General features: G+C 46.9%; 1 protein-coding gene across 16 annotated transcripts in view; it reads left to right on the top strand.

The window, feature by feature from the left end:
- The window catches only part of LOC101903205 (alpha-2-macroglobulin receptor-associated protein), a 148,554-nt gene that overhangs the window by 31,527 nt on the left and 99,496 nt on the right, over nucleotides 1-17,531 (top strand). For 7 of the 16 annotated variants that reach the window (XR_009495537.1, XM_059889406.1, XM_059889405.1 and 4 more), the window contains 3 exons: nucleotides 8,574-8,723; nucleotides 11,748-11,885; nucleotides 13,683-13,822. The gene's annotated coding sequence lies outside the window, so the exon portion shown is untranslated. Of the gene's footprint in view, nucleotides 1-1,697; nucleotides 1,804-8,109; nucleotides 8,180-8,573; nucleotides 8,734-11,747; nucleotides 11,886-13,682; nucleotides 13,823-14,064; nucleotides 15,910-17,531 lie in introns of those variants that run through there. The other 9 variants (XR_009495536.1, XR_009495533.1, XR_009495534.1 and 6 more) reach the window with 9 other exon arrangements.

The raw sequence follows: 17,531 nt of genomic DNA, 5'->3' as shown, positions 1-17,531 counted from the left end.
GGTACCGCTGGCTCTGGGGGGTTAGGTGCCTCTCCTCCGCCGGCCCTTGAGAAGTTTGGGACTTAACAGCTTTGTCAACTGCTCAAACTCGGGGGTGGTAAGAGGAGGAGTTAAGAATCAGGGCAGCTTACACCCACAATTTTATCCACTGCCTTCCTCCTCTACCTTAATTTTTCTCCTTTCGCCTCCCTCTTTATCCCCACTCACCACGCCTTTTAAAAAGCCGCCACAGGCATCTCGCCCGCCGATGAAGCGGTTTTACTGTTACTGCTGGGCTGCCATTTGAATGGGCCGGGAAACCTCCCGCCTTCCCAGGCCACACTCCGCTGGGTTTTCTCCCACATACGCTTGGTGACAACGTGGGCCTGAGCAGGCAGGGACCAGCCCGGGGGTGGGTTCGGGGAGCGGGGTGGGGGGGGGGCCGGCGAAGGGGCGAGGAGGTGGGACCTCGGTCCCAGGCAGCCGAGTCCTAGCGGGGCCTGTGTGAGGAGCGCCCTGAAGGAACCCCGAATGAGTTGGGCATGCAGGGCAGGTGTTCCCCAGCGCAGGGAAGTCAAAGGAAGGAGGTGGGGAGGGGGCAGGTCTCAGCTGCTCCCTCCGGTAGCCGTTTGTGGGCACCTTTGTTTTGGGTAGATTTTCACGTCCGTGGTCACATGAGGTAACAGGCAGCCTAACCTTGAGCGCCTGGCAAACTCGAGTCTGATGCTGGGGACGCTAAGGCGGCCGGGCTGAACCCATTAGCCCCTAGGGATGCCCGTGGGGCAGGCGTCGTCTGCAAACGACAACAGGAACGCACCCAGCACGTGGAAGGATCGAGGCAAAGTGCTGGCCCCAACCCTGGGGTGGGGGCGGGGGAGAGGGGTTAGTCCGATCCCCACACCAATCCAGTGGGATTCAGAAATGACCCCAGGACCAAGAGTCTGCCCCGCGCGGTGCGCAGAGGATTACGTTTCTCTGCCCCGCACCCGGCTGGGCGGCGCACCCGGGGATCCAGTTTCCTTCGGAATGTTCCCGTTGACTTGGTTTGAAAGTTGAAGCCCCGGGGTAGTAAGGCTGGCTGCAAAAATCTCCAACCACAGTAATCCTAGACAAAATGAAAACACAATGGGCCGCAAACCAACCAACTCGGGGCATTTCTGTGGGGGTCTCCCGGCGGGGCGCGCGTCGCTGCAGAACCTGGAGGGACGCAACCTTTCTACCTCGAATTTTCCGTGTGTAGGAAGACCTCAGGAAGGTGTTAGAATAGGGTCTCCCCTCTACTGCCTACTTCGTTTCCTAAACTGGTATAAAAACATCCCTGGAACCAACTGCAACCGCAGCTCTGGCGGGAGTAGGGGGCGGGGTGGGGTGGGGTGGTGGCCCAGGAGGATTGCCTTCAGGCTGAACTCCGCCACGAATTTGCCCCACGCCAGGATGGAGGGTCTCTTAGGGAGACGAAACCCAGCTGGAGAAATCGCGGCCTGGGAGCCCCTGGCCCCACTCGCAAGACAACCCGCCCGGCGCGAAGGATGCGTCTCCCGAACCCCGCGCAGGGAACTGGAAGGCAGGCAGACTCTTGAGCTCCAACGGAGTGTAATCTCAAAGAAGAAAAAAAAAAAAACTTTAAAAATGAAAAGGGGGGATAAAAAACTAAATTTGAACAAAACTAAATTACAAGCCCACAGGTCCCTGCGCCGCAAACGAGGTGGGGGAGGAGGGGGCGGAACGGCCGAGGCACTGAGAGTGGGGGATGCAGCATGAAATCCGTCCCCTGCAGAGTCGGTGCCTTCGGGGGCTCCACCGCCGCACGCTCCGACTTGCAAGGTTTGGACACACAGGGGAGGCCGAAGGTGGGAGGGAGAGGCGAGAAAGAGAGGTGGAGGGAGGGTGTGTGTGTGGGGGGGGGTCTTTTTCTCCTCTCGCCAGCTCCAGCCGAGGCGAACTGGAGGTGGCAAAGCGGTAGAAAACTTTGGAAAGTTTGGGTAGCGTGGTTAGCGGTGGAGACGCAGGGCAAACAAGCCATTCTGGGGAAGGCGTGGGGGAGCGGGCTGGGTGTTATTGGGACGCCAGGTCCTCAGGCGGTTAAAGATCCAAGTCTCTCGGGTCAGCTTCGCCTATGGCCCCAGAGGCTTCTAGGGGCCAGTACCCCGGGAAAGTTTGAGAACGTTTCTCTAGGAGACTGACGAGGCAGAGCCGGAGTTCCGCGATTTGTGTCGGTGCGGAAAGCATTACCCCATGACAGCTCAGAGCTTGTCTGCCAAAGCGGGATTAGATCCGCTGGCTCAAGGGCTCGGTCCCCCACCTTCCCTCACCCGGCGAGGGCCTTGCGCGCGCCTGGGATCTTTGGGGTGATATGCGCGGTTTTGAGTCGCGCCACGGGTATCCATGTACCACGTGCGTCCATGGACTCCGGCGGGCACCTTTGGGAGAGTGCCCCCGAAGGGGAGGGGGCCACGCAGCCGGGATCGTGCTGCTGCGACGACATTCCAGCTGGTGCACATCCTTGCTGGAGGCAGGACACAGTGGCCCAACCCAACTTCTCTCCGCGCCTTGGGAAGGAAGTGTGGTGCGCTCGTTGGAGCGCGAGGCTGCCGCCGCCCATTCCACATACTGCCTGGCATCCTGCTTTTCCTCACTGCACACCAGGGAAAGGCATAATTCAATTATATCATCCAAGTGCAACACAGCCTTTTCCTCTTTTGCCCTGGAGCCTACGACGTTTCGAAGGCGAATCTCCCAGTTCTCAAATAAATACCTATCGCTCCAAAGCCGAGCTGGGTTCTCTAGTAACTACTGAGGGGAAAAAAGAATTCAAATCGGATATGAGTTTACAGCCTGAAGCGGCTTATTTAGGCTCATTGAGTGCCATTCCAAATGGCACAGCTCGCGCTATTTCGAGAGAAGTTGGAGATTGGAGAGAAAACGGGGTTATTTAAAGTGACTCCCAGAAAGCAACTTTTCTTCTCCTGGCTCCCTCGGTGACCGTGTCTGTGCTCCAGTTTAATGCAGCCCGTGCGACCCAACCTTTGATATTTAAGCCTTGCCAGCTCCTGGGTGAAACTACCTGTTGGGAGATTCCGCAGCCTAGACATTCGGCCCTCACTTCCCCGGTGCAATCCTGGCAGCGATGGGATGTTTCTGGGGTTGGCACGAGAAGGGAGAAGAGCGGAGAGCCGGGAGCAGCGGACAAAGTCAGCTGCGCCTGGCAGTGCCCAGTGAGCTGCGCCCGCGCTTCTGCTCGCTCTTGGAAAACTGGAAATAGTACGCTGAGCGGGGCCCCTGGCTTCAAGGATGGGCCCAAACTCAGCTCGATTCTCTAAATTAGGAAACTACGTAGCGGTGCCGTTTGTACTGGCACCTCGGTACAAGTCTAACTTTAAAAAACAAAAAGCCTCCAGGCGGCTTCCTCGGCGCCCACCCCAACCCGGCACTCGCAGACCCCGCACTTTCTCCGGCACCAAAATTCCCTTTACTACTTCTGGAAATTCGGAAAACTCCTCAGACGCTTGGACGCGCTGCAACCCAGAGGCTGCTTAAAGCTCTTGCAGGAGTTGCTTGAGGGAAATCACTCTGTTCTTACGAGCAAACAGAATCTCTGTATTTTAAAACAACCTAACTGGATGAGGGAGTGGAGCTAGGAAGGACAATTTGAGCAGTCTTTGCAGCCTGTTGGAGGAAATTTCGGAAGTTGCGGACAGGGGCTTGTCTCTCACAGGAACCTGTGGCAAGGACAGTTCGGGCCGGGCCCTGGGTCTAGAAGTCTCGCTTGGGAAGCACACAACCAGGGTCTGGCTCACGCGGTTTAATAACATTCTTTCCGGCAAACTCTCCGGCACATTCTGTCCTGACATTAAACTGGGGTGGCCGTTTAAACGCAGGCTGGGCTAAACCGGAAAAATTTCCCCCAGACGCGGAAGGCATGCCGGGTTGTATCTCCGATGCGGGTTTCTGCTTTTTGATAACGAACCCCACTCTGTTTTGGGAGCAGTGGAATTGGGAGAGGCCTTACGGAGGGGCCGATTTGGGGGTTGGAGGGGGCGGAAAGTCTCTGTAGCTAAGGGTACAGTGGAGCTTTATTTCTCGGCGCACGCGCTTCCATCCCCGTGGTCACAAAGCACTCGGCTGAAAACGAAATGGGGAGAAATATTAGGCAACTGCAGGGAAGAAGGGGGGTAATCCTCGTCTTGTTTAGGATGCTCGTTTTGACAGCAGAGACTGAGGGGCTATGTAGAAGAAAGAGAATTTATTCGTGAGAATTAATTGCACGGGGATGAGTATTGAGACTTCGGACCTAAAAGATAGCTCAGAACCTTTCCCGCGTCTCAGTCTCTTTTTGTGATCCTGGCAATATTAGACTGTTTGGCCCTTAAGTCACACCCCTAGTCCCAGACCTTAGTGGCATTTCCCATCCCCATGTGCCTCCTTCCTGTGGACTCATCTCGGCATCCTTGCCCAGTACCTAAGGGAGTCTGGAACAACTCCTGCAAGCTTGCCCTTCGCAGGGCGCACACACATGGGTGGGCTTTCCCCACGCGGCTGTCTCCTCTGCCCCAGAGACCCCTCAGGGGCCTGGGAAACCCGAAGTATTTTCCAGCGCTCAAACTCGGCACTCCTGTTCTATTTCAGTTCAGTCCCAGGGGCACGGACCCAAGGATAATAAACAATGCTGCTTATTAGAGATACAAACGGGCACAGAAAAGAACCACACAGAAAAGCAAACGCAGAAAGCATTTTAACAAGTGGCCAGACATTCAGAATTGCCATTGAAATTGACTTGTAATGTACAACAGAAGGGATTTCTCTGAAAGACACTGAAGTTCGAGGAATATAGGTTTGTCAAAGCGTGATGATTGATGGAGCAGTTTGTATTTACTTAGTTTTTCTCTGGAAATCAGGCAGAGCTGCTGCTACCTGCGGATGCCTCTCTACAGGAACCTCCTTCTTCCTCCCTCTCCCCCCACCCCTTCCCCTCTCTTAGATCGCTAGCTTCATTAAAAAAAAAGGGAGGGGTCTTTCAGGTGTCCCTATACTTTGGTACCGTTATTTCAGATCCCACAAGAACAGAAAAGACTACCTTCTCTTTAGGCAGTGACAACACGGGCTTTGGGAGGAGATGTCATTGTTTAACAGGAATGGTCAGATAATTCAGAGATACCAAAAAAAAAAAAAAAAATCCACTTTTTCTCCTTTTTTAAAAAATAGAAGTGTAGATACCTTTTGAGTCTGACCTTCAGAGTTGGGGGTTGGGGGAAGGCTGAAGATTCCTCCTGGGGAGCGGGTGAAACCAATTTTTACCCTGCAATGGCCTCAGGAAAGGGCCTCCCATATGCTCTGAACACCCCCCCTTACAATGTCAGAAAAATATTCCTGCCTCCAATATTGGCAAGAGGCTACTGTGACAGGCGGTGCTGCTTTAAATAGGAAGAAGACCACAGGGTGAAAGGAGTCTCAACCTTTCTACCCATCAGACTACCTGCCATCCTGTCCCCAAAGGCCCAGCACTGGCAAAGCAGACTATAAGGAAAAATTTGATTTTGAGCAGGGTGGGAAATGAATCCATGCATGTTCCAGAAACAAGCCACCATTGGATTCTCAGGAGCTGGGTTACCCCAGAATAGGTCTCCCCAATCCAGCTGCTGAAGTGTTATTGTCTGAGCATCTCTGCCTTCTATGACTCAGTCTTTTGTTGACCCTTTTCTATGACCCATAGACTTTTGTTGTGGTGGTGATAGTGGTGGTGGTTCAGGTAATGTTGGAAGAAACCTCAGAGGTGTTTTCATCCAATTCTCCTGGGCAGCTCTCCTTAGGGTTGTGTTAAGGGGAGGGTCTAGTCTCTCCAGGGCCAGCCCTGCACCCACATAAAACTCTCAGCCTAGGAGACTGGACTGGGGCTAACCCTGGCTGGGCCTTGAATTTCATCCCCTGTGCCAACCAATGACAACTCTTTTTGTCAGGAAATCATCATGGTGCCAACTGCACCCAAAGAAGAGCCTAAACTATCTTTTCCCACCTCCCCCCACCCACCCCCTTAAGCTGATGGCCTTCCCAGAGTGTTGATGTATTTTTGTTTCCTAATTTAATTCCTGTATTATTTTAGAACTTTTTCAGCTGTGTCTGGCCCTTTCCACCTACCCTTTAGTTGACAACTTTTAGCAAGGGTCTCTGATGAACTCAAGCTTAAGAGACCTCCTTTGCAAAGTGTGTAGCTGAGTTTTAAAAGGTGCCTCGGTCACTTTGGAGGGGGAGGTGAGCCCTGCTCTGTCCTCCCCATAGTTTTCCAAATCAACTGGCCTGTACCTTATAATTTTACAGATGAGGAAACAAAGGCTCAGAGAAGGTAGTTGACTTCCTAAGAGCACACAGTGAGCTAAGAGCAGAGTCTGCATTATACTCCAAGATTCTTGATTTTGAAGTCCGTTTGCTCAGTTTTGAGGGTTTGTGATCGCTAAAGTAAACTACTGTTCAGGAAGCATCAACTTCGTGCCAGACCACGTGCATGCCAGACACTTTATGTAAGTCATCACTACAGCAGTTCTGAAGAGCATCATTAGCCCCAATAAAAATTTTAAAATCAAATTATGAAAGTAATAATATGCATAAATCAAAATACAAAGGGACATAAAATGAAAGTAAAAGTCTCCCACTCTATTCTTCCCTCCTGCCCAGAATACCACTGACCTTTTTTGTCCTTTAGTGACTCTCTTCCATATCGGGCAGACCTTATCATTACTTTATGAAGAAGAAGCCAGCTCACATTAGGTGGGCTGGCTGGGGCTACCTGTCCCCAGGCTCAGCACTTCCATTCTTCTGCATTAGCTCAGGTGAGTGGGGAGAAAATGGAAGTGAAGAAAGCCAGAGATAAAAAGAAAGGTCAGGTTAGAGTTAATATCACCCCTTCCTTTCTTCTCTTCCTGCCCCATCTAGGCACTTACTCACGCTACAGTTTTTCAGGAGACCAAACCATGGCTCTCTCGGTGCAGATATCCTGAGGTTCATCTGTGACAGCAATTGGACCCGCAGCTCTCCTCAGGCCCCGGTCACCTGAGTACTGCCTCCAAAGTGCTGCCCCTACCCTGTACTAGCTCCAGGACTGGAGCAGATGTCCTGGGCTTGAGACTTTCCTGAACAACTCTGAGAGTTGTTCTGAGGCTAAAATGAGAGGCAGGGAAAAGACTCTGTAAACTTGAAATCTTTCCATGTAAATAGAGCAGCTGCCTTTCAAAGACCTGGATAGGAACCCTGCGCCCTACTCCTGTAGAACAGTGGATTTTTAGGGATCTAAGGGTTTGCATTTTGTCTGTGTTCTGTCTGTATGTAGGGGCAGGGCTACAAGTGTGTTTTAAAGTAGAAACGGCTGTTTTTTAATCCCTGAAAGATGACAACACTGAGTCTTTGGTATCTGGGTGGATTTCTTTCTACTGGAGAATAGATACAGCCAAGCTGTTGAGGGTAGGAGGAGGCAGTTGCCTTGCTTGGGGTGCACAGTGGAGTGGTAAGAGGTGTGGCTGAAAGGATGCTTCAGCTGGTCCCCGTGGGTAGGTGTCTTCCTGCAAAGGCTGACCTGAGATTGTTCAGGGGCAGGAAGGGTGGTGAAGCTGAACACTGCCGGGTGCGGGGTCGGGGGGAGGGGACGCGGGGTGGGGGTCATTTCATTTGTTTGTTATTATTTCTTGAGAGGAAGGGGAGGGCTATTAGAGAATGAATTTAATAAGTCTTGCAGGAAGCTAGTCTTGTCTTTGAGGCTCCTTCATTCTGGAAGAATCTTTAGAAACATCCTCAACTGAGGGGCCTCCAAGTGACAGCAAATGATAAGCTAGGGCCCCGGTCTCCTAAGCTTTGCAGAGGAAGAGCAGCTGGGGTTGGGCTGGTGCCTCTGAAAAGCCCTTTTAGAAACTTGCCCAGAGTCCAGTAACATGCCCAGATCTGAGATGAGATGGAGGGAGACTGTGAGCATCAGGGAAGAAGAAACGGTTTTAAAATGAATGAAGCGGGCCGGGGAGTGGGCTGGTTCCAGAGAGAAACCATGAAAGGAGTGAAAGTTAGATTTTCGGGGAGGCCCAGCCAGCTGCATAGCCTGCTTTCAATGCCTGTGTCAGGACAAAGGATGCTGCGCCCCCTGGTGGCAGACTGGCGGTCGGCGCCCGCGCACTGCGGCGGAGACCGGCGACCAGACCCAAGTACCAGCTGAAAAAGTCGGCGGGTCAGATGCCTTTTCTTCTGTTTGCTAAGGGAGCTGAAGTTGAAATAGCCTTTGCTTTCTCAACTCTGCAGTCTAAATAGAGACGTTGGTGTAAAGTGAGCGGGTTTTGTAATTCTGGCATGCAATTTAGGCCGACAGGACAATGCCTGTTTAGAAGAAACCTAGTGGGGTGGGAATTGCCCTGGCTGGGAGAAAAGATCGGCATTTAAGCGCAGAGCTGGTCTGAGGAGAGTCTTTAAAAATTTAAGAACCTCCCTTTCTCAGTTTTAACACAAAAGGGGCTACAGTAAGATGTTTTAAAATTCTTTTGCTGGGATTTATGAGATAATCGTTACTCTTTTGCCAGAGCCTTGCACATTTGACATTTTTATTATTGTTTTCTATTTATATGCAGGTGCAAATGTTAGGTTTCAGCATCCTGAGTTCCCTGATTCTGAGCAAAGATTTGTGTGGCTCCTTTCCTTTAAAAATGTAAAGAAAACCCTCCCTTCATCGCAGAAGCCATCGTCTCCACCTTTTGTGGAGCCTCCTGCAAAAAGCCGCAGTGAGTGCAGGTCTTTAGTCTCTGCTCTGTTTCTTTTAAAAATAAAGTATGAAAGTGTTGTGCTGGAAATTATGCTGCTAAGTGTTACATGTGGTAGGTGTGAATGTATGTTTCAATAGTTCCAGGCACAAGACCAAAAACTTCCCCAGAATTAGCAGAATTTTCAGCTATAATCTGGCTAACATTTCAGCGAATAGGTACAAAGGCCTGTTTGGGAGCACGCCACCTCCAAGGAGCTGTAGAGTTGAGTTTCCACTGACATATTGAGCCGTCCCTTGTATGGTCAGGTGATGTTCAGTGGGATCAGCCCCAGGAAGAGTTTTGTGGTGGCTGCGAGTTCCCTCTCCTAAAACCTGCAGATCGAGTCTCTGCGTAGTCAGTTGTACCCCCAGGGCAATTCTTCTTGCTCTGCACTTGAAGTCTTATCACAACAGAATGGGTACATTTTTTTGTTTTTGAGTTTAAGAAACTGATTATAGTGCTTTCAAGGATCAGTTGAGTAGCGACCTTAGTAGGCAGAGCTTCAGGGAGTATGTAGTCAGCGTGGATAGTGTCCCTAGGCCATATGCTTCCCGGGAGGAGCAGGGCTGCCTCTCTGAGAGGAACTGGGACGAAGAACAGAGCCCACACAACACGGTGGATGGCGGCTGCTGAGCACAGGGCTGGTGCTTTGACCTGGAGCACTGTGCCTTCAGTTCTCTAAAGTGAAAGCGTGAAAATGAAAGTGTTAGTCACTCAGTTGTGTCCGACTCTTTGCAACCCTGTGGACTGTAGCCCGCCAGGCTCCTCTGTCCAGGGGATTCTCCAGAATACTGGAGTGGGTAGGCATTCCCTCTTCCAGAGATCGTCTCAATCCAGGGATCGAACCTGGATCTCCTGCATTGTAGGTGGAGTCTTTACTATCTGAGCCACCAAGGAAGCCCGAACAACTGTATCCTGGACTGAACTGTGTTGGGTCCGCTCCACAATTTCATATGTGGAAGCTCTAACCCCCAGGGCCTCAGAATCTGACTGTATTTGGAAATAGAACCTTTAAAAATTGTTATTCAATTAAAAGGTCAGTATGGTGGGCTCCCATCCAAGGTAACTGGTGTCTGTATAAGCAGAGGAGATCAGGATGCAGGCAAGTACAGAGGGAAGACCCTGTGAAGATATAGGGAGAGGGTGCTCATCATTGAGAAGGAAACGTCAAGACTGAGGCCTTAGAAGAGCCATCCTGCTGACACCTTGATCTCAGCTGCATAGCCTTGAGAATTGTGAGAAGATAAACTTCTGTCATTGAAGTCACTCAGTCTGTGGACTTTGTCACGGTAGCCCTAGCGAACTAACGCAAGCGGCTTCTCAGCACCGGCCAGTTCTGTGTTCCATTTGGGGAAGAAAACCTAGAGCATCAAATTTTTCTAGTTTTTGAGAGAGGTTAAGAGTCTTTTGCTCTTTAAATGTTGGCAGCAGGGCTGATGGCTTCACAGACAAGCAATCTGTGTAGTCCCATGAGACTGGTACTCAGAAGGGCCTCGGTGCTTGGTGTCACGTGAAATTATTCAACGTTGAACAAGGGGTTTGCATTTTCACATTGCACCAGACCCCACAAACTATGGAACCAGTCCAAACATTAAGTTTAAATAAAATTGAAGCATGGTTAATTAAGAGTGTAGGGGCTGAAACAAAATATGTCTGAGGCTGGATGCAGCGTGGGACACAAGTTTAAACTTTTTGTTGCTAAATAGATTATGACTTCCCATTCCCCCAAGCCCCTGGGAAGGAATTTGTGGAGCCCAGAGGTTTCTGGGGGTGGGAAGAACAGTACACATAACTCCCCAGGTGTGATTCTCTGAGATTCTAAATACATGAGCTGCTGCTGCTGCTGCTAAGTCACTTCAGTCGTGTCCGACTCTGTGCGACCCCAGAGACGGCAGCCCACCAGGCTCCCCCGTCCCTGGGATTCTCCAGGCAAGAACACTGGAGTGGCTTGCCATTTCCTTCTCCAATGCATGAAAGTGAAAAGTGAAAGTGAAGTTGCTTAGTCGTGTCTGACTCCTAGCGACCCCATGGACTGCAGCCTACCTGGCTCCTCCGCCCATGGGATTTTCCAGGCAAGAGTACTGGAGTGGGGTGCCATTGCCTTCTCTAGAATACATGAGCTAGTGTGACTCTAACAACATCAATAACAACAACACAACTTTTTTTTTTCAGGGATGAGTTATCAGAACCTCAAAATAAGAATATGTTGAGAAGAGGTCCAAGAGGAGGAATTAAGTGTTTGGTTTAGGGTGAAGAGCCAGGCTGGCCCTGTGTATGCCTGATGCTGGAAGCTCTCCCAGAGCCTTGCACCCGGGCACCTAGTTGGGCTCTGGGAAACTGGAACTGAGTATGTGCCCCACTGTGACCTCCATGACTCTGAGGGGTAGTCCAGCTCCCTGGACAAGCAACGTGGAGACACGACAGTGACAGGAGGAGAGGGACTGGCTAGACCACAGTTTTCTGCCCACAGTTGGGGAGCAGGACTCTTTCTCCTTTGGGCTGAGCCAGTCTCAAGGTTCTTGAGAGGTTTCCAGTTGGGTTAGGAGGGCTGAGCTGCGAGGGAATCTGGGCTGCCTGTTTCAAGGTGGGCCTAAGCCCGTGACTTGTGATTCCTGAGGGTCGTGGTGCACGCCATGCTGGTTGACTCTCATTTGGAAGGGAAAATTTTGCCCCTGTGGAAATGAACATCAGTCATCAGGGAGCAGAGTCCCAGGGATATTATGGAGAGATCCTGTTTTTAAGGCTCTGCACTGATTTACAGAAGCTCACTGAAAATATTATAGTGGAATGTTCAGTCAGGAGGTCTGCTTTTCTGGTTCTATTTCTGCCCAGTACTGGCTAACTGGAGAGTGTAAATTTTAAAAGAAATAATTTCATATGCACATTTATGCAAACTCCCTCAGGGGAATGAGTGAAAGACTGTTTGAGACACTCTGAATTTTTTGGAAGAAAGCTGCTGTATAAATTAATATGGAGTTTTGTTTTTTTTTTCCCCCATCCCAGGTCTGCAAGACAGAACTGGAAAGAACTCCTCCCATCACTCATGGGAGAAAATGAAGCTCTCTACTGGCCTCTATCAGAGAAGCTAAAAATTTCCCTTTTTCCTGCAAGTGTCCCAAACCCCATGACTCTTATTTCCAGGTCAGAGACTAAGATTTTATTTTTATTATTCTTTATACTTGGCTTATGGAGAGTGCCCAAATGGCATTGTGATGGACTAATGATTATAAGCCTTCTCTGGGCAAGGCCAAGCCTTGGGTGTGAGAGGAAATTCTATCAAACCTACTCGGCGATTTGCCCAAAGTCACCTGCTACATTCTTCTGACAAACAGCACCCTCCTCCATCCTGGAGTTGGCGAGCAGAGTCCTCCTCTGGACTGAACCCGTCCCAGGATTCTTAAGGGGTTGAGGTAGTGATCCAAAATCTAAGAGAACTGGAATTCGGTATGTGGCATTTCTGATTTCATTCCTAAATGGTAGTTCCCTTCAGCGTGTGGAATATAAGAAACCTCACTAAAATTTTTAACTTAAAAGGCCACTGGGTTAAGACAGATGAAAATTATGTCCATATGAAAACTTGTCCACAAATGTTCACAGCAGCGTTATTCATAATAGGCAAAAAGGAGAAAGTTCAGACAGCCACCAACTAAATAAATGGATAAACAACTTGTGGTTTATCCTTACAATGGAATACCATTTGGCAAAAAAAAGGAATGAAATATTGACACATATTAAAACATGGATGAGCCTTTAAAACATTATGTTAATTGAAAAAGCCAGTCACAAAGGAACAATTAGTACATGATTCTATTCATATGAAATTCTTAGACTAGGCAAATCTAGAGAGAAGAAAATAACTAGTGGTCACCAAGGGGAATAGGTCAGAGTGCAGGCACTGGAAGATGACAGTTGAGTGGTTCAGAGTTTTTGTTGGGGGAGTGATGGAAATGTTCTAAAATTAATTGTGGTGAAGGTTGAACAACTCTGTGAATATACCAAAAAACAGTGAATTTTGCACTTTAAATGGGTAAATTGCATGATGTATAAATTGTGTCTCAATAAAGGTTTTAACCTTTTTTTTTTTTTAAAGATACTCTAAAAAAGACCATTGGGTTATGTCTTTTTCTGAAGCTTATTGCCTTGAGATAGATATGAAAGTGTTAGTTGCTCAGTCATGTCTGACTATTTGCCACACCATGGACTGTAGCCCACCAGGCTTCTCTGTCCATGGGATTCTCCAGGCAAGAATACTGGAGTGGGTATAAAATCCAGGGGATCTTCCCAACCCATGGATTGAACCCAGGTCTTCTGCATTGCAGGTGGATTCTTTACCATCTGAGCCAGCAGGGAAGCCTTGGGATAGATATGTCTAGGCTTAAAAACAGATTGTATGAACCAAGAAAAGTGAGAATGTGAAAACTGATTTTTATCTTAGGTAGAGATACTGATTTGAAGAACTACACATAGCCACAATACCTGTAACAGTTTCAAACTGCTAAATTTTTTTTCTAAGCCTGAAATCATTAATATGTCTGTAAACAATGATGGGAAGTGGCTTTGTCTTTTTTGTCTTTTCCCTATTATCTTCTCTTTCTTAACTAATAGCACCCCAGCGTTCTCTTGAGGAACCACCCACCTCATTTGCAGTCCGGGTGGTTTGCATGTTGCCAACCCTATGTTTTAGGCTTTATGACTCTGACCTGATCAGGTAGCAGATTCTACCCAGTGTATTGGTGCTGAATCACATCAGCTCTTCTGAATCCACCGGTAAATTTTCAGGAATTTTGTGAGCCAGTTGTTAAATATCATCACTGTTAAAAATTAAAGTATATGAATATATAATTAAATAAATTATATTTAAAACAAAGTGAATAGGTCCTCAAAACTCACCACTTTCTAATTATTTCAATTCCTTACTCTATTATCTATGCTCTTAAGGCTTTTTACATCTCTTGGATCTGGATGGTGGAAGTACTATAGAGTGCTCTGCTATTGTGCATCTTCTCCCAATGCCAAGTTCAGTGACTTCCAGTTGACGGCTTGAAAGTGGACATGGTGGCAATATTTACACCACAGAGGTAGGCAAATACTGTATATAAGGGTTTTTCCTTTTTTGTCAAGGAGATTGTTAAACGGTTACTAGCTCGAGTGGGTTGAATGGTGTCCTGGCAACAGTTGTCTAGATCTTAGTCCCAGGAACTTATGAATATGATCTTATTTGGAGTAGGACTCTACAGGTGAAATTAAGGTTCTTGACATGAGATCACCCTGGATGATCCCAGAAGGTCCTAAATATAATCACGTGTGTTCTTACTTGGAGGGAGATGAACACAAAAGCACAGAGGAGAGACGCAGATCTAAGGAGGAGGCAAGATGGTCATTGAAGCAGAGATCTGAGTAAAGCTGCTACAAGCCAAGGAAACCTGGAGCTACCAGAAGCTGGAAGAGATAAGAAACAGAATCTCTACTAGAATCTCTGAAGGGAGAACAGACCTGGTGACATCTTGATTTTGGATTACTGACCTCCAGAAATGAGAAAGTAAATTCCTCTTTTTGTAAGCCACCCAGTCTGTGGTGATTGCTTCTGGCTGCCACAGGAAGCTAAGGGCCCATCCAACCACCGCAGCACTACCGCATGGCCCGGTGATGGGCATGTGAGCCACGCTGAGACAACGGGAGGTCAGCTCCTATTGCAAAAGAAATATACCCCTTCTACGAGAGGTTGCTAAGTGGTTCAGTCTTTGCCAGAATATTTGCCAAAGAAGGAGAATAGCACAGAAAGTGGTAAAATTGGGATGCAGAAACAGAAAGAAGAGAGAGAGTCAGAACCCAGATAATGTTATTTGAGAAGCTGAATCTATTCTACTACTGAATTTTTAAAATTCTATGAACAAATTACTTTCTTTTCTTTCTAAACCAAGTTCTTAACCAGTTGTTGTTCAGTCACTCAGTTGTGTCCAGTTCTTTGTGACCCCATGGACTGCAGCATGCCAGGCTCCCCTGTTCCTCACTGTCTCCCAGAGCTTGGTCAAACTCATGTCCATTGAGTCAATGACGTCATCCAACCATCTCATCCTCTGCCGCCACCTTCTCCTCCTGCCCTCAATCTTTCCCAGCATCAGGATCTTTTCTAATGAGTTGGCTTGACCAATATAGACATGTTAATTTTCACAGCACAGATAGGATTGTAAATACATAAAATTACTATCATTTCATTAGTTACTATTGAAATCAAGCATAACTATATGTCAAACAGTGAACAATCTGAGATCTATCTGAACAAAGCATGCTTATTTGTTCCACTGATAATTACTGAGCCAAACATGTCTCATTCTACTCAGGACAGATATCCATCTATGTAAGAGCTAACAATTTATTTGCCTGTAAGGAGTTCAGTGTAACCCACATTAATGAGATTACCAGCAGGATTAACTTTCCATTTTATAGTTCATATTTTTCCAGACAGTACTAAATTCATGTAATTTCATTATTCTTCCTAAAGAGAATTTGTTTAATGCACAGCTAAAATATTTTAACTTGTTTATGAGATTACATTTAAGTACATTCACAGATCATAAAAAACTCTTTTGGAGTTTTTAGGTTGGGAAAATGTTCTTATAGTTATTTCCAAATGATGTTGTACCTTTGGTAATTTTGTACATTTCAGCAATTTTCACTTTCCATTATCCTTAGTAATTTTTTAATGTGGGCAAGCACATTTCTGAAAGGAGCATGCCAGAGAAAATCCTAGGGACAGATATACCATACTGAACTATTTTTAAAGTAAAACATTTTTATCTTCAGCTTTTCTATCACTAAACCATTTTTCCAGTTCAAGAGTTTTAAAATTAATTCCCCACCCCCCATAATCCTATCTCTTACCTCTACTTTCAAATACCTTTGTCTTTTGATGAGCGCATTTTGGATGAATTCCCAGTCAACTTTCAAAATTTAATTAAACTCAGCTAAGTTTAACTCAGCTTTAACAGATAGTTTTTTAATAGCTGATTAACTGGGAGCCCATCTTTAGGAATTCTAAGAAAAAAAGGTTGGTGAATGTTGCATCTTGATAAAAGTTCTAATACTGATGTTACTAGCATCAATAAACAAATGCCTGCTTGTGTTGATTTAAAAAGACAATAAACTTTCAAGTGCAAGTATCCAACTAATACATTATTCCGAGTATTTTATATTTGCTAGTAGCATTACTTATCAAAAAGAGACTTTGAGTATTTTCAAGTCAAAAACCCCACAAAAACCAACAACCACATAGGGAATAAGAGATTGTACTGAGGACATATACATTAATCAGTCATTAACAATTCAAGCCTACTCTTCTAGGATAATTCTTCTTCTGTACAAAAATGTAGCCATTACTGGGGAGAGATGGATTGGGATTTGGGGATTAGTAGACACAAACTGTTATTTATAGAATGGATAAACAAGATCCTGTTGTATACTCGGGGAACTGTATTCAGTACTCTGTGAAAAACCATAATGGACAAGAATATGAACAAGAATGCGTGGAGGGATGTGTGTGTATCTGAATCACCTTGCTGTACAGCAGAAATTAACACAACAGTGTGAAATCAACTATACTTCCATAAAATAATTTTTTTTAAAAATAGCGACCAAAATTTTGGAGGTGATTAGGTTCACTATCAACTTAGAATTACAAGGAACCATGGGGAAATTAAAACTACAGCTTTCAGAGTCCCCATTTTTATAGCCCCCTAGAAGCCTAAAATAAAAATTGGAAACACATCAAATTGAGCAAAAACAGAAGTAAACAGTCTCAAAATAAGTGTTTAGAAAGCTACTAAATAATTAAATATTACTCATTCTTGATAACCCTGGCTATGGAGAATTCAAACAAGTTTGCTTTTTTCCTAAAGCTAAAAAGAAACTCACCGCCAAAGTTGAAATACAAGGAACCGGAAAAAATCAGTGATTTGTTCCCTGATGGCAACTTTATGCCAGAGATACGAGAGTTTCTTTACACGGAATTGTTTTCTTCCTGTGGAAAACATCGATAGGAATCTAGGTGAATGGATATAATTAAGTAGTTGTGTGGCTCTAAAATGCTTCCCCCCCACATCAAATGCCCCAGCGTTTTCCCAGGAACCAGAAGAGAGGAACAGCCTTCAGAAGAGTTAGGCCCTCGAGATATTTCCAAACTGCCTGGGGGAAGGCTTGGACCAACTACAATAGGGAACCATCCTGCCTTGGACACGAGTCTAAATTGATGACCTAATACGTCTTTTCCAACTCTGACTGCCACAGTTTTATGAGCATCAAGAACTGGGCATCTGCCATAGTCAACAAACAGAGCTTCTCAAGAACTTATACATCCCCAGAAACTCAAATACACCAAAAACCTGGGACCACAGTCTCCCAAGGCTCGGGGTGCCACCTCTAGCTTTCCAGGTATGAAATGGAAATACTTCTCTGGTAGGATGATTCTTAAAGGAAAGGAAGTATGTATCACTCTCCATGTTACCATGGTTTAAAAGCTCTAAGCCAGAGCAGACCCAATTGCTGAGAAACGTGAAGAATAGCTTAAGGGTCCCTCTTTCTCAGGTGGTGGTGATTCAGTCGCTAAGTTGTGTCCAATTTCTGCACGTGTAACCCGCCAGGCTCCTCTGGCCATGGAATTTTCCAGGCAGGGATACCGAAATGGATTGCCATTTCCTCCTCTAGGGGATCTTCCTGCTCCAGGGTCTTGAACCTGCGTCACCTGCATTGGGGGTGGATCCTTTACTAACTGAGCCACCTTAGTGGCTTAGA

The sequence above is a fragment of the Bos taurus genome, chromosome 8 (genome assembly GCF_002263795.3).
Source record: "Bos taurus isolate L1 Dominette 01449 registration number 42190680 breed Hereford chromosome 8, ARS-UCD2.0, whole genome shotgun sequence".
NCBI classification, from domain to species: domain Eukaryota; kingdom Metazoa; phylum Chordata; class Mammalia; order Artiodactyla; family Bovidae; genus Bos; species Bos taurus.
Note: the sequence above shows the minus strand (reverse complement) of the source record. Positions and strands in the feature narration are given on the sequence as shown.